The sequence below is a fragment of the Rhipicephalus microplus genome, chromosome 10 (genome assembly GCF_043290135.1).
Source record: "Rhipicephalus microplus isolate Deutch F79 chromosome 10, USDA_Rmic, whole genome shotgun sequence".
Classification (NCBI taxonomy): domain Eukaryota; kingdom Metazoa; phylum Arthropoda; class Arachnida; order Ixodida; family Ixodidae; genus Rhipicephalus; species Rhipicephalus microplus.
This window is the reverse complement of record NC_134709.1, coordinates 49,824,593-49,843,806: the sequence shown is the minus strand read 5'-3', so window position 1 is coordinate 49,843,806 and position 19,214 is coordinate 49,824,593. Positions and strand designations below refer to the sequence as shown.

Sequence of the window (19,214 nt, the reverse complement as noted above, 5' to 3'; positions counted from 1 at the left end):
ACACCATTCTGCGACGTTCGCGCCAGTAGTGCATCGCTATAACGTCCACGCACGGAAAGTCCCGTCAAAAAACATACATCTCCCATTCACCACGGGTGGCATCCAAGAGAACGGCAGAACTCCTGCAAACTGTATACATTTTCGTTCTTGCAATCCCACAAGCCCATTTCAATGAAACTCGCAGCGCCGGCTCCAGCATTGCCGTTAACGAATTTCACTGTGGCGTTAACATCAACAGAATGTATCGGATAGTTTGTTTCTGAGCATATACAGAGAAGACATGCTTTTTTTGCCCTTTGCTCTCCTATATATATGTGACCGGTTCTCCGGGCCAGTAAATCCTTAGATTGCGGCGCTCCGTTTTCTTGTCATGATTCCCGTTTCCGCGTTCTCCTTTCCACCTCCCTAATATAGCGGCATCTAAGAACGTGCGTTGAATGCACACTGGTACAAACTAGGACACAGATCTTTCCAAAACAGCCACTGAATATCCTTTAAGATTCTGACCGCACTTTCCCACAACACTACTTTCCCGTATCGCTCTTTTCAAGTAATGCATCCACGTTGTTTTGTTTTCCTCAGCTATACGCTTCTTCCGCATCACATAGGGCAGGCCACGAAAATAAATCCGTAAAAGAGGTGGCGCGCCTGTGAGGGATAATCTTTATGGGCGAGCTGTATAAAATATAGGATGGACATACGGGGAGCGGAAATGGGGGCACAATTGAAAGCTCTTTATGCCGTTCTGTGTGTCCTTCACACTTCGCGTTTTTCTCGTTCGCACTGTTTATAAGATGTGTGTCACAATGGTGCCCCCTTGTTGCCATGGCTACCGAGGAAGGGCAGGACTTGAAAACGTGGGTAAGGGGTATCACACAAACACACGCACGCATGCACGCACTTTACACACACACGTACATTTACACCAACACCAACCGACATATATACGTGCACATGAACACAAAAAACACACGCGCAAACACACACTGACACACACACGTGTGTGTTTTACGCTAATGGGACTGCAGTGAAGAAGGACTGGAGGTGACGATGCGTTTCAAGATAAATCGGACTGACACACTGATGCCATTGTTAGTGGAAATCAGCGAGGCATAAACTTCTAAGACGAAACGTGAGTGAAGAACAACAAAAAATAGATTGGGTGCAACAGCTGCGCGACGTAGCGCAAGACAATTAGCGTTAGCATACAGAATACTGGCTGGCTAGCAGAAGGTCGAGTACAGAGACTAAAGGATCGGAAATAAATTTACCCGTTCCGCTAAGAACAACACAAATGCTTCCGCGCATCTGCATTCTTGAACCTTGTTTACGTGAAAGGGCAGCGACAGCAGTGACACGAGAATAAAAAGTTCGAGATAAAAGTAAGTGCAATATACATGAACAGACTAGGTCCCGGAAACCGGACATGCAGCCCATACGGACAAACTAAAACTGCGAGGTAATTTTCGCTGTGATTTGTTTGTAACAATGCGATTACAGTATTGCTATGGTGCCTTATCCGCAAGTAACGTCCAAACATAAACCAGATTTTGCTAGAGAAACTGGTGACAAGACTATGTTATTTTGATGCTTTCTTGCTTTTTGTTTTGCTAATCACCCTCAGAAATTCATGTGTGTATTGTGGTTATCTTTAGCACTGTCGAATAAGCCAGTAATAAGTTGTTCTTCAAAGACTCAAGTTTCTGTGTCAGTTCTGCTTTTTCTGGACGAGTGATCATGCTTATCTAGACCTGTGTCAGATCGGCAGTCAAAACCATGGCCACAGAAATACCAGAAAAGCTGAAATGTGCTAATACAGCGTCTATATCTAGAAAAGTCTCTACTGTTCATCAAGGTATTTTTCCTTTAGCGGTTACGCCTCTCCAGACGTCGCCAACCGCTTTTGCTCCCAAGTCTTCCCGTCCTTATATTTAGGACCGGTAGGGAATAGTAGGAAAGCGAATGGCGTGAAGAACGAAACCACTCAGAAAAGAGAGCACAAACAACATCGCTGGCTTACAATGAAGGTTTGTTCATGAAAACGACGTAGTAGGTGCGTAGTCGAAAACAAAAGAACAGAAGGAACACATAAACGATATTATAAGCAATACTTCAGCATCAGCAGGGCGTAATGCAGCACGTACCAGGTTACACAAGAAACACACGCACAAAGGGGCGACACAAGCGCTGATGGCAATTGTTTGTGTACGTGTTTTTTGTCTAACTTGGTATGCGCTGTCATATGCCCTAATGACATACCAGCTAGCCCACCAGTTCGTTTGTAGCAAAACCACCGCATAACGCGTACATTACTTGACCAGACATATAATAGTGAACAATGTCCTTGTACGAAAAAGCATTTGAAGGCCAGCTCAAAGCTACACTGCCACGCCTACTCATTTCCAATGTCTCCTGGATGTATCCGCGCCAGCTGTTGTGAGATTAGTAGAATTTTTTTCGGTTTCAAAGGAACACGCGTTTGTGCGCGTCGACGACTTATTACTTTTAGTGGACTTGTCGCGAGTGCTTGCAATGGCTTAACTTGAAGGACGCGTACAGTCGCGCTCACTATGAGTAGGAACGTGCTGGCTCTGGTTTAATTGATACCACACACTTGAAAAATGACCCCAGCAAACAATAAATCGGACAAGAAAGTGCCACTAATTAGGAGAACTTAAGTCGCCCAATTTTTCAGTGGTGGTACCATTTTGAAGTGTTTGCGCGATTTTCAGTACCGACAGTGTGTTGCAGTTCACATGGAGTTGACAGCCCCACCGCGGTGGTGTAGTGGCTAAGGTACTCGGCTGCTGACCCGCAGCTCGCGGAATCGAATCGCGGCTGCGCCGGCTGCATTTCTGATGGAGGCGGAAATGTTGTAGGCCCGTGTGCTCAGATTTGGGTGCACGTTAAAGAACCTCAGGTGGTCGAAATCTCCGGAGCCCTCCACTACGGCGTCTCTGGCAATCATATGGCAGTTTTGAGACGTTAAACCGCACATATGAATCATGTCAATCGTGACTGTGCACATCATAGAAATTTTCGCACAAACAGACTGCACAAACTCTGCTTTCGTCCCGCCATCTAGAGCGTCTATGCGAAAATAGACAACACCTGTGAATGCTGCTATGTAAAGCAGATGATCAAGAGTATGCACGCACGAAGAACTGTTTAAACTTGATATTAGTAGTCGATTGCATTGTATAGCTCCGAAATTCGACATCTTCGTATAACCATGAAAAAATTGAACGCTGTGAGATATCATATTTATGTTTCACACCCTTCATTCATGCAATTTAGTTTTATCCTTTATCCAACAAAAATGCGAAGTCTTGCGTCATCGGTACCTCAAACTTGGACCAGCGAGCTTTCTGAATTTTATTATAATGATGAACACAAACAGGTTTCACTAGACTAATAACAATATGCTAAAAGGGTCTAGCCAACAGTGTACCAATTTTCCTAAAAGCTAGTGCTGACTGGAGATATTAATTTTCTATTCAGCTATGTATTTCGCACGACCTGTAATTGCTTTATTTTGGTGCGCGGAAAAGTTGAATAAAGATTGAGAATCGTGCTCGCGTCAAGTACTCAAGCAGAAGCGAATTGGTGCCCACACGTCGCTATGTGAACCATGAGGGCAGTTCCAGGAAATATGTCAACTCAATTGTCCAAGAACTAAAGGAAAGGAGACGAGTGGGAGCCGTGACAGCATACAAGATTGAAAAATCCATTACCCTTAGTGTGAGCACAGCCCGAGATTGCCTATTGCTTCGAGGCAATGGTAATTAAATCCACACCGCACCTACTACGACCCTCGTACTTGAAAACGAAGATTACAACTACAAACCACGTACGCCCGGGACGACGAAGTGCTAACGCACACATCTTCGCGAGAATTGCTTCAGTGAGCGTGGGCTTGGCGTGTTTGAACTGTGCTTCAACGAAATGGCAATATCGTGGTGGGTGCCGCATTGTGTTTTCTGATTGAACGAAACACGACGAGTCGTCGATTGGTTATCGGACACACAGCGTCATTCTTTCGCTGCTGTGCGCTGTAAGTAAACGCAACGATGGTTGTTTGTAAATACGCGTGTATTAGTCTATTTCTCGCCATATCGCTTATAAGTGTGCGCATCCACTTTAATTCCGTAAAGACGGCCCCATCAGCCACGTACGATACTAGTTAGACAACCTCCCCTTCCCTCCAACATCACCTAAAAAAACAAAACTCTACGGTACTTGATTACGCAGTCTTCAAAGTGAGCCGCTCTGAGAGCGTCGTTGTTATCCCTTTGAGATGCTGTATGGACTAATAAGTTTTGACTGTTCACAGATAACATTAGTGTGTCTTACTTGGTCGATCCCATAGTAATGATTTAGCTAGGTCATCACAGACGCTAGTTCTGTTTGATTTTTACTCCCCCCTCTTCGCCTACCCAAGTACAGGGCAGCCAACACTTGTTAACCTCCGTGCGTTTACTTTATGTTTCCTTTCCACACGAAACTGTTTTATGCCGCATTCCACGAAGATATCACTGACACATTTTCCGTCACGGAAATGACGTCACAAAAATACACGTGATCAGAAAGAAAAAAGTTCTGTCAGCGGGCGTTGAAACCGTTACCTGTCGGTCCACGACAACATATGCCGAGCACGTTATCCTCTGCGCGACGTTTTGCACACCCTTTCATAAAAAAACTATCCTATAGTTTATAGAATTCTGCTGCCAAGCCTCGGTCATTTTTTCCCCATCTCTCCCTGTCTCGTTTTCTTTTCTGCAGCTCAAATAAGAAACACAGCCTTGTCCCGTGCTTTTCATTTCAAAACATGTAGTCGCATGTATCTTCATACACGTTGACACGGTTCAAACCTAGCTGTCACGGATAAGATTGTATCTCCAGAAATATATCATGCTAAAGAGAGTAAAGGAGGATGGCTGTGTATTCATTTCCATTCTTTGCACATTCAGATTTACGGCTCAAGATATTTGAGATACAACAAAACTGCACTAAGGCGGTGGTGGTGGTGGTGGGGTTGCCACAGGCGTGGTTAGTCTAGCCTAAGTGGCTGGTAATCGATCTGCCTGAGCATCTTCTGAATAACAGCGGTTCGTCGCCAAATGTCACACAGTGCAGATTCTAGCAGAAAAGGCATCAAAATACGTCTCACACTTCACCTTGCGCCCGTGGTTTTTTCAGGAACAATGACATCTTCGACTGTCGATCCCCCCGTGCCTGTGACAACCTTCTTGCAAGCCTGCGTACCATTGCTGCTCTTTCCCCCTCAAAACGCAGGCAAAGTCAGATAAAATGTTCGATGTCACCGATAAAACAAAATTACGTTTTCCACCATGAATCTGAAATTCAAACAAGGAAATAAAATAAACAAACTGAACTTCGTAGCATGAGCTCGATTAATTAAGTGAATGAAAAACCTGTCTCTTACAGCCATTTCATTATATGACTATGCGCGATTATGACTTCTGTCTTGTCATTTATACGTGCATATGCATAAATACAGCGTACAAGAGTACTTACGCATGCTAGCTGTTCACTTGGCTGCATTTTGAGTTTACATATTGACTGAATAAATGATTTGATGAATTGTTCACCTACCAATACAAATCTGGTTAAGTGAATTCAGTTAAAAAAATCCCAGCATATCCACGGGGTGAATGATGACAAATGGGCGAAGCTCCAGAAAGAATCATCGGTAAAACCATGAATCTTCCATGTGTAATTCGCCCAGTCGATCATGATCTAAAGACATCATCATAAAGACTGGATGTGTTTATATAGAAATCAACTTTTATTTGTTCTTAGAGAGGATGGATGGCTTGCGATATCTCTTCATTATGACAGCTTTATGATCTGCGAAATGAAGGGTGAGCGGTTCTTGTATGAGTTGCAGTGAAAAATTTGCAAATACTAGGCAATGCACGTACCTCGGATCGGGGTGGCTTTCATTCGTTCATACGATATACATCTTAGTGCATCTTTAGAAGCCACATGTTCGATAAGCCAATTAATAGTCGTGTCGGCGATATCAACGTTGAAATCACCAACGAGTATGAATAGTGCATTCTTGTATTTTGTTTATATTTTATCATATACGAGCGTTATCAACTCTAAGTACCGCCATCTAGTTTCACATACAAGTAACGCCATCGGTGGCACATAACCGCTCTAGAGTGGGTATGTGCCACAAGTCACTGCGTGCATCACCAACAACGAACCCCATGGGATGTACAGACCCACTCCCTCAAGAGTTTCGCCCCTAAAACGAAAAAAAAACAGACAACGTAAAGAGCGAATAAGCTCACGATGGTTGTATATTTGCTCTACGGGGTCGCAATATCAACCAGCTCATGAAAATTCTTGATCTGAAAATAATTAGCAGCGTAGCTGCGCGATTCACTGCAAAGCACGTTAGGAAACATTATGTCAAAGGTAAGGCATCCTTGGTGGTTATTCAGAACCAACTTGAGCTACATCACCAGATTAAGTTAGAGTGAGTGAGTGAGCAAACTTGATTTAACCAGCGGATTGAGGCGTGGGCCTATGCCGCACCAGGGGTGGTGGAGAGACCCTGTCTCTCAGCCGCCTCCCGTGCTCGCTGGATGGCCCATATTTGATCTGTCCGATCTGAGCTGATCAGCGCGGCTCTCCACCGTGCCCCAAGCTGTTCTGGGGAGACTGCATTGGCGTCCTGTATCTGTGTGCATTCCCATAACATATGCTCTAGGAAGGCGCGTCTCATGCTACATAGTTTACACGAGTCATCTGGGTATAGTTCGGGGTAGATGCGATTTAGATGCTTCGGGTTGGGAAATGTTCTAGTTTGAAGTCGCCTCCAGTCAACCTCCTGAGATCTGTCTAATGTGGAGCTAGGTGGTGGAAATCTGTGCCTCGACTTTTGGTAGAATTGGATAATGTCGCAGAACCTAAACATTCTGTTTCTCTCCCACCACTCATCTCCTCCCAGTACCTCATGTGAAGCTCCATTGCAAGTGCGGTAAGTGAGACCTCGCGCTACGCGGTGAGCCTCCTCGTTGAGGTTGGGAATGAGCGACGCGCACGGGGTGTGGGCTGGGAACCATATAATATACCTTTCTTCGAATTCCTCGGATGATATGAGATTTGCCTTGCGGAGGAGTATGTTGGCTGCCTCGGGAGACATTCTTCCTCGTGCATAGTTACGGATTGCTGACTGCGAGTCGCTGATGACATACATACACTTTGGGGAAATTATGGCCGACGCAATAGCCACCTCTTCCGCGATTTATGAATTATCCGAGCGTATGGAGCTCGCGTTTACGCATTTGCGGTTGGTGTTTATTACTGCCGCAACGTAGGATTTGTGACTAGGGTACTCCGCTGCGTCTACGAACAACGCTTCTTTGTCTGCCGTAGGCCTTAAGCAGAGTTCTAGCGCGGCTTTCTCTTCTGCCCTGATTGAATTCGGGGTGCATGTTTTTGGGCAGATTGGGGACCTGGATCTTTTCCCTGATCACCTTTAAAACCGACACTTTACTTCCTTGTTGGCTATGGTAATTTATCCCCAACTTGTCAAGGATACTGCGTCCTGTGAGCGTGCTGGCTAGCCTCTCCAACTGGGCAATCTGTTGCGCTTCTATCAGCTCCTCTAAAGTGTTATGTAAGCCCAGTTGAAACAGTTTTTCGTTGCTGGTGCTATCTGGAAGGCCCAAAGCTTGTTTGTACGCCTTTCGTATGAGTGCGTTGATTTTGAGTTTTTCGACTGTATACCAGTTTAGATATGCCGCTACGTATATAAGTGACTTATGGCGAATGAATAAATAAGCCTAATGACGTTAGCCTCTTTCATGCCTTGGTGTTTGTTGGTGACTCTCTTGATTAGCCGTATTGCGTTGGTGACTTTGGTTACTAACCTCTTGACGGTTTCACCGTTTGTACCCTTAGACTCGATGATGAGTCCAAGGACTCTGATTTGTTGCACTTTAGGAATAGCCCTGCCGTTTTTGGTGTGAATTTGGATCTCTTCGTAAGCACGGTCCCGGTTGTATCCCTTGGGTGGTCTGCCTTTAAGCGTGGGGCGATAGAGGAGGAGTCGGATTTATCTGGCGAGCACTCGAGGCCAGTACCATCAAGATACTCCTCAATAGTGGTGACGGCCTCCTGTAGTCTCTGCTCTATCTCTCCGTCACTACCTTCACACGCCCATATGGTGATATCATCTGCATATATAGAATAATGTATTCCGTATATTGAGTTCAGCCGCGCCGGGAGTCCTATCATTATGAGATTAAACAGCATTGGCGATATGACCGAACCCTGCGGGGTACCAGCACTGCCCATTACCCTTTCCTCAGATCTCAGTTCTCCCATTACGATAGATGCCGTTCTGTCTGTTAGGAAGTCCTTGACATAGTTATACGTTCTTGATCCTAAGCTTAATTGGCAGATCTGATGTAAGATAGCCGTATGCGATGCTTTGTCGAAGGCTTTTTTGAGGTCTAACCCTAAGATCACCCGGGTAGCTCTTGTTTTGTTGTCTAGAATCTGCTGCTTAATTTGCAGCATGGCGTCTTGCGTGGAGAGCCGTGTGCGGAACCCCAACATGGAATCTGGGTAGATTTCGTTCTCCTAAAGTTAAGTGTTGATTCTGTCTAGAAAAGTTAGAGAGTAAAGTTAGAGAGTAAAAGTTAGAGAGTAAACGTTAGAGAGTAAGAGTTAAGTTAGAGAATAAAAAATATATCACGTATACTCTACATTTGCGGCATATTTTTAGCGCCTTAATCCTAAAAAAAATTCAAAAAGCTTGCCAAGAATGCTGAAGCGCCACCTAGGGGCAATTGGTTGCACCAAGAAACAAATGATACCCAACCTTGCAACGTCGTCAGAAGAGAAGTAATCACACTTCCGCATGAAGACCTTCGAAATCCTGGGGAGAAATCGAATATCTAAAGAAAACTTCAGCGCCAGTTGCCACCTCTCCTCCATCGAGACGTGTCAGCAGCGGAGACGTTCTCCCTGCAAGTAATCCCGTGGCTGAAATGACCTATACCATTTCTCAGCTGACTCCCTCATCCCCTTCAACTTCGCCCTTTCTATCTTACTCGCTGTCACTTTGTCTTTGTGACGTGCTGTCAGCCTTGATATCCTATATTACTACGTTCCATTAATAATGGTATATAAAAACGAAACCAATATGTATTTATTGATAAAAATTATATCCACAAAAAAACTAAACGTATATTCAGCGTCAGTAGAAAAGCCACAAAGTATTGCATTTTGTTTTCAAACGCCGATGTAGCATGTATTTGCTCTTTTTTTCTAACTGATCGATGGGCTGTCATCGCTTTAGCAGGCCGATTATATTGCCCCGTGTGGCTTCCCAGCAGAACACGATCAAGAGACATGTTTTTCGGAGCTCCGTGAACGCCGGAAATAGGAGCACCGACGACCCATTGTCATGAACGACGGCTCCTTTGAAAGCAAAAAAAAAGGGGGGGGGGGGGGAGACGGGGGCAGAAAAAATTGACGCCCTGTTCTGGGGTTAGCGATTGTGTTAACTGCGTGTCATCGCTTACAGGTTTGACTCATCAGCAAGTTTACTTTGCCAGTATTTTTTACTTTGTCTGCAGTGTTCGAGTCAGCAATCTGTACCACATTAGCAACATTGATTGAGTAAGTCTAACATTTCCGTTTTCTTTACCAATTCCAGAAACTCTCTCTTATGATTTTCGTTTCTTTACCTGCAACAGTTGGCTGAACTTCTTTATACTGGTTCAATTTTGTTCGTTTTTTGGGAATGTTTGTTCTTACGCTCTCAAACTTACATAAACTGAATAGCCGAAGTGACAGAAACCAGAATCTCTTTACGCAAGCCAGCTGAAAAAGAAAAACAGAACATACAGATTGAATAGCCGAAAAACAAATTTCATTTTTTGTGATAATCCGCTCATTCTTATTATATAGTTTTTTTTTAAATCCAGATGGTCACAACTGCATTGGACATTAGGGTTTTTCGTGCAGTTGTATGAGAGCGGCATGTTGCCTGCATAAAATCATAACCTACTTGCTTTAAACCTTTCTCCTACGAGAGAAAAAAAAATGCACACATATTTTTCACCTATATAATAACAAACTGCTTTTTAAAGACGACTTAGAAACTCATGTTGACCATCTTCACATATTTCGTAACATACATGAGGAGCGTAGACGATCAATGCTCACTCAATGTTCTAAAGTTATGCATGTGGAGACATGAATGGCGGCAGACATTTGTCTTGAAATGTGCCAGTGTTGTCTTGGGGTAGCGTAGTGGGAGGTCGAGCGCTGTTGTTTGGGTAGGGGGAAGTGCTGGAGTTGTTTGGAGCAGGAGTAACGACCCCCTTTGCAACGCCTTCTCCCCCCCCCCCCCCTCTGTCGACGTCCAAGTGTGAATTGCGGGGCGCTAGCATTCAATATAATGCAAAGGAAATGTTTAGCAAAGCTTTGTATGTACGCTTGCAAGCAACAGTGTAAGTGAATGAAAGGATTTAGCAGCTATTTCTTACCTGCCACGAACGCTAATAGAAGTGTGGTTGTGCTTCTATTTTGATCCCAAACGACTCAGGTGATCACAGTAGCTTCAAACACGTACGTGATAGCCATACTGACATCTTCCTATTGCTTTCGCAGATGTGGCAAACCAGTCACCCGACAACACTTCGATAACCGCCGTTACTTAGCTCAGACAATTGCGAGTGCGAAGCGGCGCAGCACCTTTAACCAAGTGAGATTCTTGAGGCATCTTTATGTTTTTTCTTAGGGAAGGAAATTGTGATGGGGAGGAGGGTGTGTCAGTGGTGCGTCTGCGTACGAAAATCTGAAGGGTTAGTAATGATTGTCTGGCCAATTGGTACATCATTGTGAAGTTATTAAATGATACAAAATACGCTATGCACGAATAAACCTTGCGGACAGACTACACCGCCTATCCAGACCACAACGTTTCTGCCTGTACTGCGCATTGTTTATCTCACTGCTTTCACACGTACGAGGGTCATCAGCTTTGCGTGTACTACCATCGTGTTATACTCCACGTATTTCACGTATTTTATCTGAACGGCCCAGCTGTCAGGTAAGATGTTCCGCGTGAGTTCACCTGGAAAACCGTAATCACCATAAGCGGGTATGTGCCACAGAAGTTAGCTCAATCTAACTACTCGCCATTGATCCTCAAAAAAAAAAACGGCAACAGTTAGGACAACGAATGGCTGCCAAGTGACTTTGGCGAATCGAAGAGCCCGAACACTTGCAATGAGAGAATATATATGAGAGTCAATGGCGGGTGCGAGAAGGCGTACGCAAATGACGGCGTGCCGGAAGATCCATGAGATGTCAGCGCTTGGTTTCAGAGGCAGTTCCCGTCTCAGGAGTTTGAACAGTGGCGTCATGTCTGTGACCCTCTGTGGATTAGTTCGAACCACCCTGCGCTCAGAATTAACGCAGATGCAACCTGGCATCATCTCGCTAAAGCAAAGCAATGACCTAGAAAGAATCTGAAACCTGCTTTAACTATAGCTAAGACCCTAAAAAAAGCTAGAAGCAACGAGATTACTATATAGAATGGCCCGATTTACCTGTTTCATTGCTTGAAAAGCCTAGTGCAAGTTTCGGCATTTTTGTTCCCTCGCGGAAGAAAGATCAGTATCAAAACCTGAAGGCAGCTCTCTTACAATACATAAGAGATTCAGTAGCAAGGAAACCTCACAGCTTTCGCGAACGAATTAGTGCATCAAATTGTAAAAAAAAAGAAAAGAAAAAAAGCCGGTCACGATGAATCTGAAATAGTAATTCAAAAGTTCACGTAAAAAATGGCTAAATACGCGACAGTGACATTACTTGATTCATACGAGAAACTTTGAACGGAGAATGGTGCTGGGGCCATTTTTTCTGTACGCCGAGCTTCCGTTCATAACTGGCACGCAGGAGATCCGGGTTCGAATCGCCTTTATCGCAGGAGCGACTCCCTTCTTTCGCGAGAGCACAAAGGTCACTTCGCTCGCTGCCTCAGCCGCGTCAACGAAAACGTAAACGCGGCGTTCTCTTTTCGTAAAGGAGAACGCTGCAAACACACGAAGAAGTCCGAATAGTGGTGCTTCCTCGTGCCTGTCTTGTATATATTTGTTCGTTCGTTCGTGCGTCTCTCTTTCTGCTTGAGCAGCGTGCTTTAAGTGTCGACCTATGACAGCTGTTTTGAGCTGCTTGACGTTCTTCACGTGGCTTCGAAATTTGTTGCTGTAGAATTCATTCGTCCTCGTAGGCGCCGGAACTACGCAGTATTACGCTCAACTACCTTTGTGAAGGCAATTTTCACTTTCGTTTTATACCGATATCTAGAAGGAGGTATCAGCGACGTTTTATTATTATTATTATTATTATTATTATTATTATTATATTTTTATATCGCACAGCTGGATGTGTCTTCTTCAACTTTATTATACGTCTGTAATTAGAGGTATCTTCGCTCATTCAAGCAGTAACAAATCTGTACGAGTCCAGGAAAAAGTCCTAAGGATATATCATCCTTGCGTAAATTGAAATGATTCTGGATGTGAGTCCAACAGGATCGCTGTAAAAAGGCTGCACTGTTATTGCCATCACCTCTCTGCCCAGAAGATCATTTTATTCCTTTGCACGCGCATTCGTGGCATCATATCTTGCTCTCTACTTCCTAACTGGACTATTTTTCGAAATGTTTTTTTTATTTACTTTCAAGCTAGCTCACGGTATTATATCATTTCCTGTACTTCTACCACATTGGGTTATCTGAGAGAGTGCGCCGTTTCATATTACCCACCTGCTTCTTAATTGCAACACTGTCGTGCACAGAAGATAATCTCTGTAAAGCTCAACTAGTTTATCCTGAGATATCTAACACTCCAGAGTCATTGTCTCTGTAGGTTCTTTGGTCTGTTTTAACGCACTCTGTGTTTAGAAAGAGTGTTTTACGATTGTGAGTACCTTGAACTCCGCTATGGGAGAGCATTGAGCTATCCCGATTTATAGGCTCATGACGCTTCACCCCGTGTACAAAATATTCATTCATTTCGTCGTTCAGCATGCCATGCGTAAGGTGGTATGTGCGCGATCCTGCGGTTAATTACCCTTCATTATTCTTCCTTACTTCTTGTGTTGTGCTAGTGTACACATCCCTACTGTGTTAATTACTTTGTCTGTGCGCTATTGTACTTTTTGTTTTTATTATCGTCTCAATGTTGCATTTTTCTATTCTTCATTTTTATTGCTTTAGTTTGTGGCGTGCACCATCACTAATGCTTTATATTTGTGTTCAATCTCGTTAAATAACTGGCTGGTTCATTGATGATTATCAAAATACCACGAAGACATGTACAATGCTTTAGGTATACCTTGGTATCTCACGAGCTAAAAAGTAATAACGAGAAGAGCAAGCTTGTTGGCATGAGCCTTTTTTGTCATTTTGTTACGCGACAATGTGGGCACTGATATGTTCACAAAAAGAAACTCTCAGTAATAATCAAAATAGCGATGAAAAAAATATATGTATATATGGTAACTTTATAGCCTCAAAAAGGTTTTTGCACTTTTGAAGCGCTTTTTTGTTTTTTGAATGTGTAGCTACACAGTGGAGTTCTTTGTTTAAGGCCTAATCAATGTACTGACCACCGATATTCGCAACGCTTTGTGCCACCAGAAATCAGAATCTAAAATATCGGGCACCATTCCACCACTAATTTTTCTCTGTCGCACTTTGATATCCACTGGACGTTATGTTTATTGCAAGGACGCATAAACCCATAATGCTCTAGGAATGTTCTTTGTGAGTTAACGACTCATTACGAAGTGAAATAAAGCATTCGAGTCGTCCGCTGGCATGTTATTTATTATTTGTTTCACCTTGCTATTCGTCTTTGCTAACTCGTTCATATTTTTTACTCGGTAATATTTTTTTGTTTTTGGATGGCAAGAAATAGAACAGCTGGGACGATACAAACCTCAACATCGTCCCGTCGTAATACAATTAGATTAGAAAAAAAAGAGAACAGAATCACGATAACTCTCGGATAAGTTTTCGAAACTCAGTTTGCGGAAATGGGAACCTTACGTCATCACATTTGCCGTAATATCGTTATTCATCACAGACATTTAATACAGAACACAAGGAAAGCGTGAACTCAGCATATTGCTCGTCAAGAAGTCGGCCGACCTTTGTCATTACCCGAGTTAATTGTCCATGCCCTTCCACCATCTCACCGACGCACAAGATGCTGACGCACCGTCTCTCAAGGAGGGCTCCATTAGGCGCCAACTAATAACATAGACTGCTGAATAATTATTTTTACTTTGTTCGGGTCTTTTTCTACATAAATGCGTGTTTTACGGGTAGTCATGCTAAGCCTGGAGCTTCAGACACAGTTTTTTTAGGCAGTGGTAAAAAGTTTGTTCTCGTAAAGAAGCTGAGCAAAAAGAGAGTGATCTTTCGCCTCGATTGACCAATATGATATATTATCACAAGGAAGTAAGGTCAGAGTCAAGTTAAATAAGCGGGATGCCACCAAAGCGTTATGATGACCAAAAAGCGAAGGCAATATTCTTCATCTTCGTTTTATTTTTCGTGAATAATAATAATCCCCCAGCCCCATCCTCTCTTATCTAAAATTTTGCACACTTGTGCGTTGCTCAGCAAAATATGTCCTACGTTTTACCGTGGTGCTGTTGTATGGTGCAGAGGTTAGCCCACTCTATATCAAATCTCTTGGGAGTGCGACCGAAAGGCAGAAAATTTGAACTCTGGTTCAAGCTACACTATTGTCGAAAGTTGGCAATAGTAGAAGGCACAAATTTCCAGCTGGAACCAAAGATGCAATTAGCGCTTTTAAGTCAAGTTAAGGGAGTGGTGCAAACCAGTGGAGCCCTGGACTTGTGGCCCAACAAACGTGCTCCTGAGGACCGCTCTTAATTTTGAATACCCACCTTCAAAATGAAGTTTTGTACTTCTTATGCTTCAGCCTCGCCTCCTGGAAAGGGCAATCTTCGACCCCGTGACAATGTCATCTGACGACGTGAGCATGTGGAGTCTGTGAAGTCACGATAAAGTCATCCATGACTAACACTGGGTGGCAGTGGAACTGGGAAAATGAGGCAGTGTGAAGGTAGGCAAAGACAACCGCAGCGACGTACTTGTCCGAGTTTTTTTCTTTCGTTGTTATTGATTCCGCTGCTGGAACCAATGTTAGCTGTGAACCAACTTGCTCTGGTGAATACTGGTTTGTACCAGATGATGTCGTCATAAAAATACTGTGCCCATAGGCACTGGCAGTGTTCTCCATTAGAGGCGGAGAAAGACGACTCAAGTTGCATTGCAGCGCTTCGCTACCCTGCATGTCCTGCCCAAGTCAGCAAAAAATTGAACTTCGCAACTTTAGCAATAAAATCACGGCATATTAACAGAGTGAATGATAATGAGTTAGGCGAAGCGTCCGTGCGTCCGTGCATGCGTCCATGCGTCTAATCGCGTTTGTGAATGCAGACGGTGCACGTGTAACACCGACGAGACGGGAGCCAAGGAAGCCGAGCGCAAGCATTTTCAACGCGCCCACCACTCTGCTTCGTCCATGCCCCACCAACGATTCACCACGTGTGGCGACTATCCAGGAGACTGAGAGAGGCATTCGTTCTCCACGTACCCAGGCACAGCCCACAAAGCAGTCAATCGGAGAGTAGCGGTACAGCGCCATTTTGAATATCCTCATTCAACTGCAGTTAGTGTGTACCTCTATGAGGCAGCGCCGTTTATTATACTGTTTGGGAGATACTGCCTTCTTTTATGTCTGGTCCCTTCTTCTCTCGGTTACGCGTAACGCATGACAAGGTTAGGCTAAGAGGAGCTTTGCCCCTAAAAAAATCAAGTGATGACATGCTTCTCATAAAGGAATGCTATGGCCGTGGCGTTCCGGGGCAAGTGTGGGAAGTTTTAAACACGTTTCTGAATGCAACATCGATGGTTTTATGTAGCGGTTACGGGCTAAGAACACATGTACGCGAAACTCTGCGCATTGAAATGTCACCTGAATAGTCCATTTGAGTAACCAGGGTTTCACTGTATAGATTATGAGAGAAGCAGTCGCCCTCCCACGGGAGCCCCTCATCCGCACGCGTAGATTTGCATCCTTCATGTTGACTCCTACGCCGCAAGCACCGATCGTCATTTTTTTGTTTATTTAGGCATTAAAGGCTTTCATTTTGAAGTATTCACTGAGATCGCCTCAGCTTGAGTACGGGCTCGTTCGTCACATATCGGTAAACATTGATACCAGGTTCAAAGCAGGTTGAACGTTGAAACATTACCCAAGTCGTGCGCATGTAATGACGAGTCTGATCTGATATTCGTGTCTGTTTAGATCTCATATATTTTGTTTCTCATCGAAGAAATGTTACGAAACATTACACAAAAACAAAAAGTAAAGCACGAAAAGCCCGCTGTGCGCACGAGTTATTCACCTGAAGTCAGCCTGCACACATTAGCAGACGCACTTTGTGTAGCCATTTAGGTGCAGTAGTGGCCAAGCATGAAATTTAAAACATTCGGATGAAAGACAGCTTACTCGTGATCTTTATTTGAGTGTCGTCATTCGAAGTTCGAAAGTGATTTTTCTAATGTTTTCCCTGAAATAGTGTGACAAGACCATGGTAAATTTTGTTGTGTTATGGTTTATTTATTGTGTTATTTATTTATTTCTGTGTGTTATTGCTTGTGTTATATATTTATTTCTGAAAACATATGCGACAGATTGAGCGGCCTGCGTGCCAAGCTGTATTTAGGAGCAGAGGCCCCATGCCAGGCTATTAAGCCTTTAGCCTCTGCTCCCGATCCTGTAAGAATTTTAGGACAAATAAACTTCAATTCAAGTTGCATAAAAGAAACCTACGTACATATGACGCGCTTATTACTGGTCCCTTTCAGTTTGCAACGTATGACAAATATGTGAATTACATTACGCGACACACTTTTGCGTATTCTGGAGCTACGTTTTACTGTATACTGCACGAAATTCGCACAGTCAGCTGTAGCGTAATTTGATAAATAATCACGAGGTGTGCCCTAGCCCGCGAACAGTCGTTTCATCATGGGGCTAGATTGGACACGAACCACTGGCCTTAATGAATTTTCTCTTCTCCGCATGAGCTTTTGTCCTTATAGCTTTTTCAGCCAGACGGAAATGCAAATGTTGGCAGGGAGGGATAACTTGCAGTAAGGCGAACGAAGGCTAAGCGGGTTCAATATGCGAAACATAAAAAAGTACCTTTTTCAGACTAATTCGATTACCATAGTGGACATGAAGTCGCTACGGGAAGGATGTTTATTAGCTTACCATGTTTCAGACGACTGTTGTAAATTAGTTCGCCATTGAAAAACATTCACGTTTTGCGCGTTTAACAATAATTATTTATATTTTTTTTGGGGGGGGGGGGTGCGTGCCTACTTGAACTCACACGTATAGGTGTATTGTTTGGCAAACCAATCTTCAGTCAACACGCTGTCTAGTACAGAGAGCCTAAAAAGGTTATGAGCGGATTTTTGCTATCTCAAGCGTCATTATTCGAAGTGAAAGAAAGCAATAGGAATTTCATTATCACTATAAATGGCATCATAAAGAGGCAGCTGTTTATTAGAAGTAACGTATTGGCAACATAAACGGGAGTAATGCAACTATAGTGACAAGCATTCATCTGATGAACTCGGTTCACCAGTTGTGCTAATGTGTCCCGTGTTCATCTAATTAGATCAATACGGGGTACCAACAATTTATTTCTTACTTTAACCTAATGAGCACCACTGAAAGAAAAACCTTTCATTCGCGGCAGTTCAGACTCTTGAGAAGTCATATAATGCCGCATGAGGCCCCAAGCGTTGATCTACGGCAGAACACCCAACCCTTCAGTAAAGAAAAACATCGGTGTCGAAGAGCCACCAAGCGTGCAGACTCGGCATCTGCATATTGTACTTCGCGAAAGGTACGGGAGGTTGACTTCGTGGGGGTCTTACTTTCGTGAAAGGCGCTCGAACTCCCACGACTGTATACCCTTACGCTGACTGTGAACTTTCGATAGATGCCGCGGGAAGAGATGGGGAGGGGCCGTGGTGGCAAGCAATCAGGACGTTTATCCGTTTGGATAGCTGTCAGGCGTTTGTTTTAGCCAGCGCGTTTTTTGCGCACAAGCGCCTAATATTAGAGTATACTGCAACTACTCTAACACACCCGCACACCCCTCTGCCCATCTTGGGCATGCGTCGCGTGGGGTTGCCTTCCTGTTCACCCAAGACACGCACCCCTTGCCTCCCCTATTATGTTCTCCCGCCTACCGTCACTCACAAGTTCGACAACTCGCAACGCCTCTCGAGATCCGCGGCAATCTAATCTCCCCGGAGGGCGTATGTACAGACCGTTGCGCACTCTCAATTGCAGCTCTCCTGGTTTTTGTTGTTCCGACACCGCGAGGCGTCGTGCCATGTTTGCCGTGTGTCCTGACGTCCGAGGGAATAAACGCCCGAGCTTCGCGCCACGTCGAGAAAACGTATTAGGCGATGCGAAGAAATCTACGCCTTAGCGCTCGACGTGCTCGTGCACCTGTGGAGTCGGTGACCTCCGCGGCGAACCGGAACCGCATACCTCAGCTATGAAACAAAACAAAGTAAGTACCATAGAGAGTCGAAAAAGTCGTGATCTCGTCATAGAAAACGCAAAGCCGTGTTCTTGCGACTAAAGTGTGAAAGGCTTCAATTGAACGAATGTCATCGTCAGGTGTGTCACGGTAAGACTGGACATATACCACACGGAATCTTTGTGAGTATATCCAAGTGGAAAGAGTTAGGCGTTCTCGTACGCTTTTATTAAATATCACACAGACTAACGAACGGAGAAGTAGCACTAAATGGCGTACAGACTTCAAAGATATATACGAACTTTCTTTGTTAATTGCTTCTCGCTTCCCATGGCGTACAGTTAAGGGGGCGTGCAATGAAGTTTTTCATCTGTAAGCTTTTAGGAAGCAATACTATTTGCAATATTGTTTTACTTCCGGTTCAGAAAAAAACTCTAATATATGCCTTTTTTTGAAGTCGTAGTACTTTCTCGTTCGTTGTGTAAATAAAGTGTACACGAACCAATACTAACTCCAATTCGTTAGCATCTTAAGAAAAA

General features: G+C 44.0%; 1 protein-coding gene across 2 annotated transcripts in view; it reads left to right on the top strand.

The window, feature by feature from the left end:
- Positions 1-19,214, top strand: part of LOC119181701 (allatostatin-A receptor-like) — an 87,559-nt gene that overhangs the window by 44,325 nt on the left and 24,020 nt on the right. Inside the window, exon 1 of one of the 2 annotated variants that reach the window (XM_075875624.1) lies at positions 18,521-18,705. The exons of the other annotated variant lie outside the window; for it this stretch is intronic. The gene's annotated coding sequence lies outside the window, so the exon portion shown is untranslated. Of the gene's footprint in view, positions 1-18,520; positions 18,706-19,214 lie in introns of those variants that run through there. 2 annotated transcript variants of the gene reach the window in all.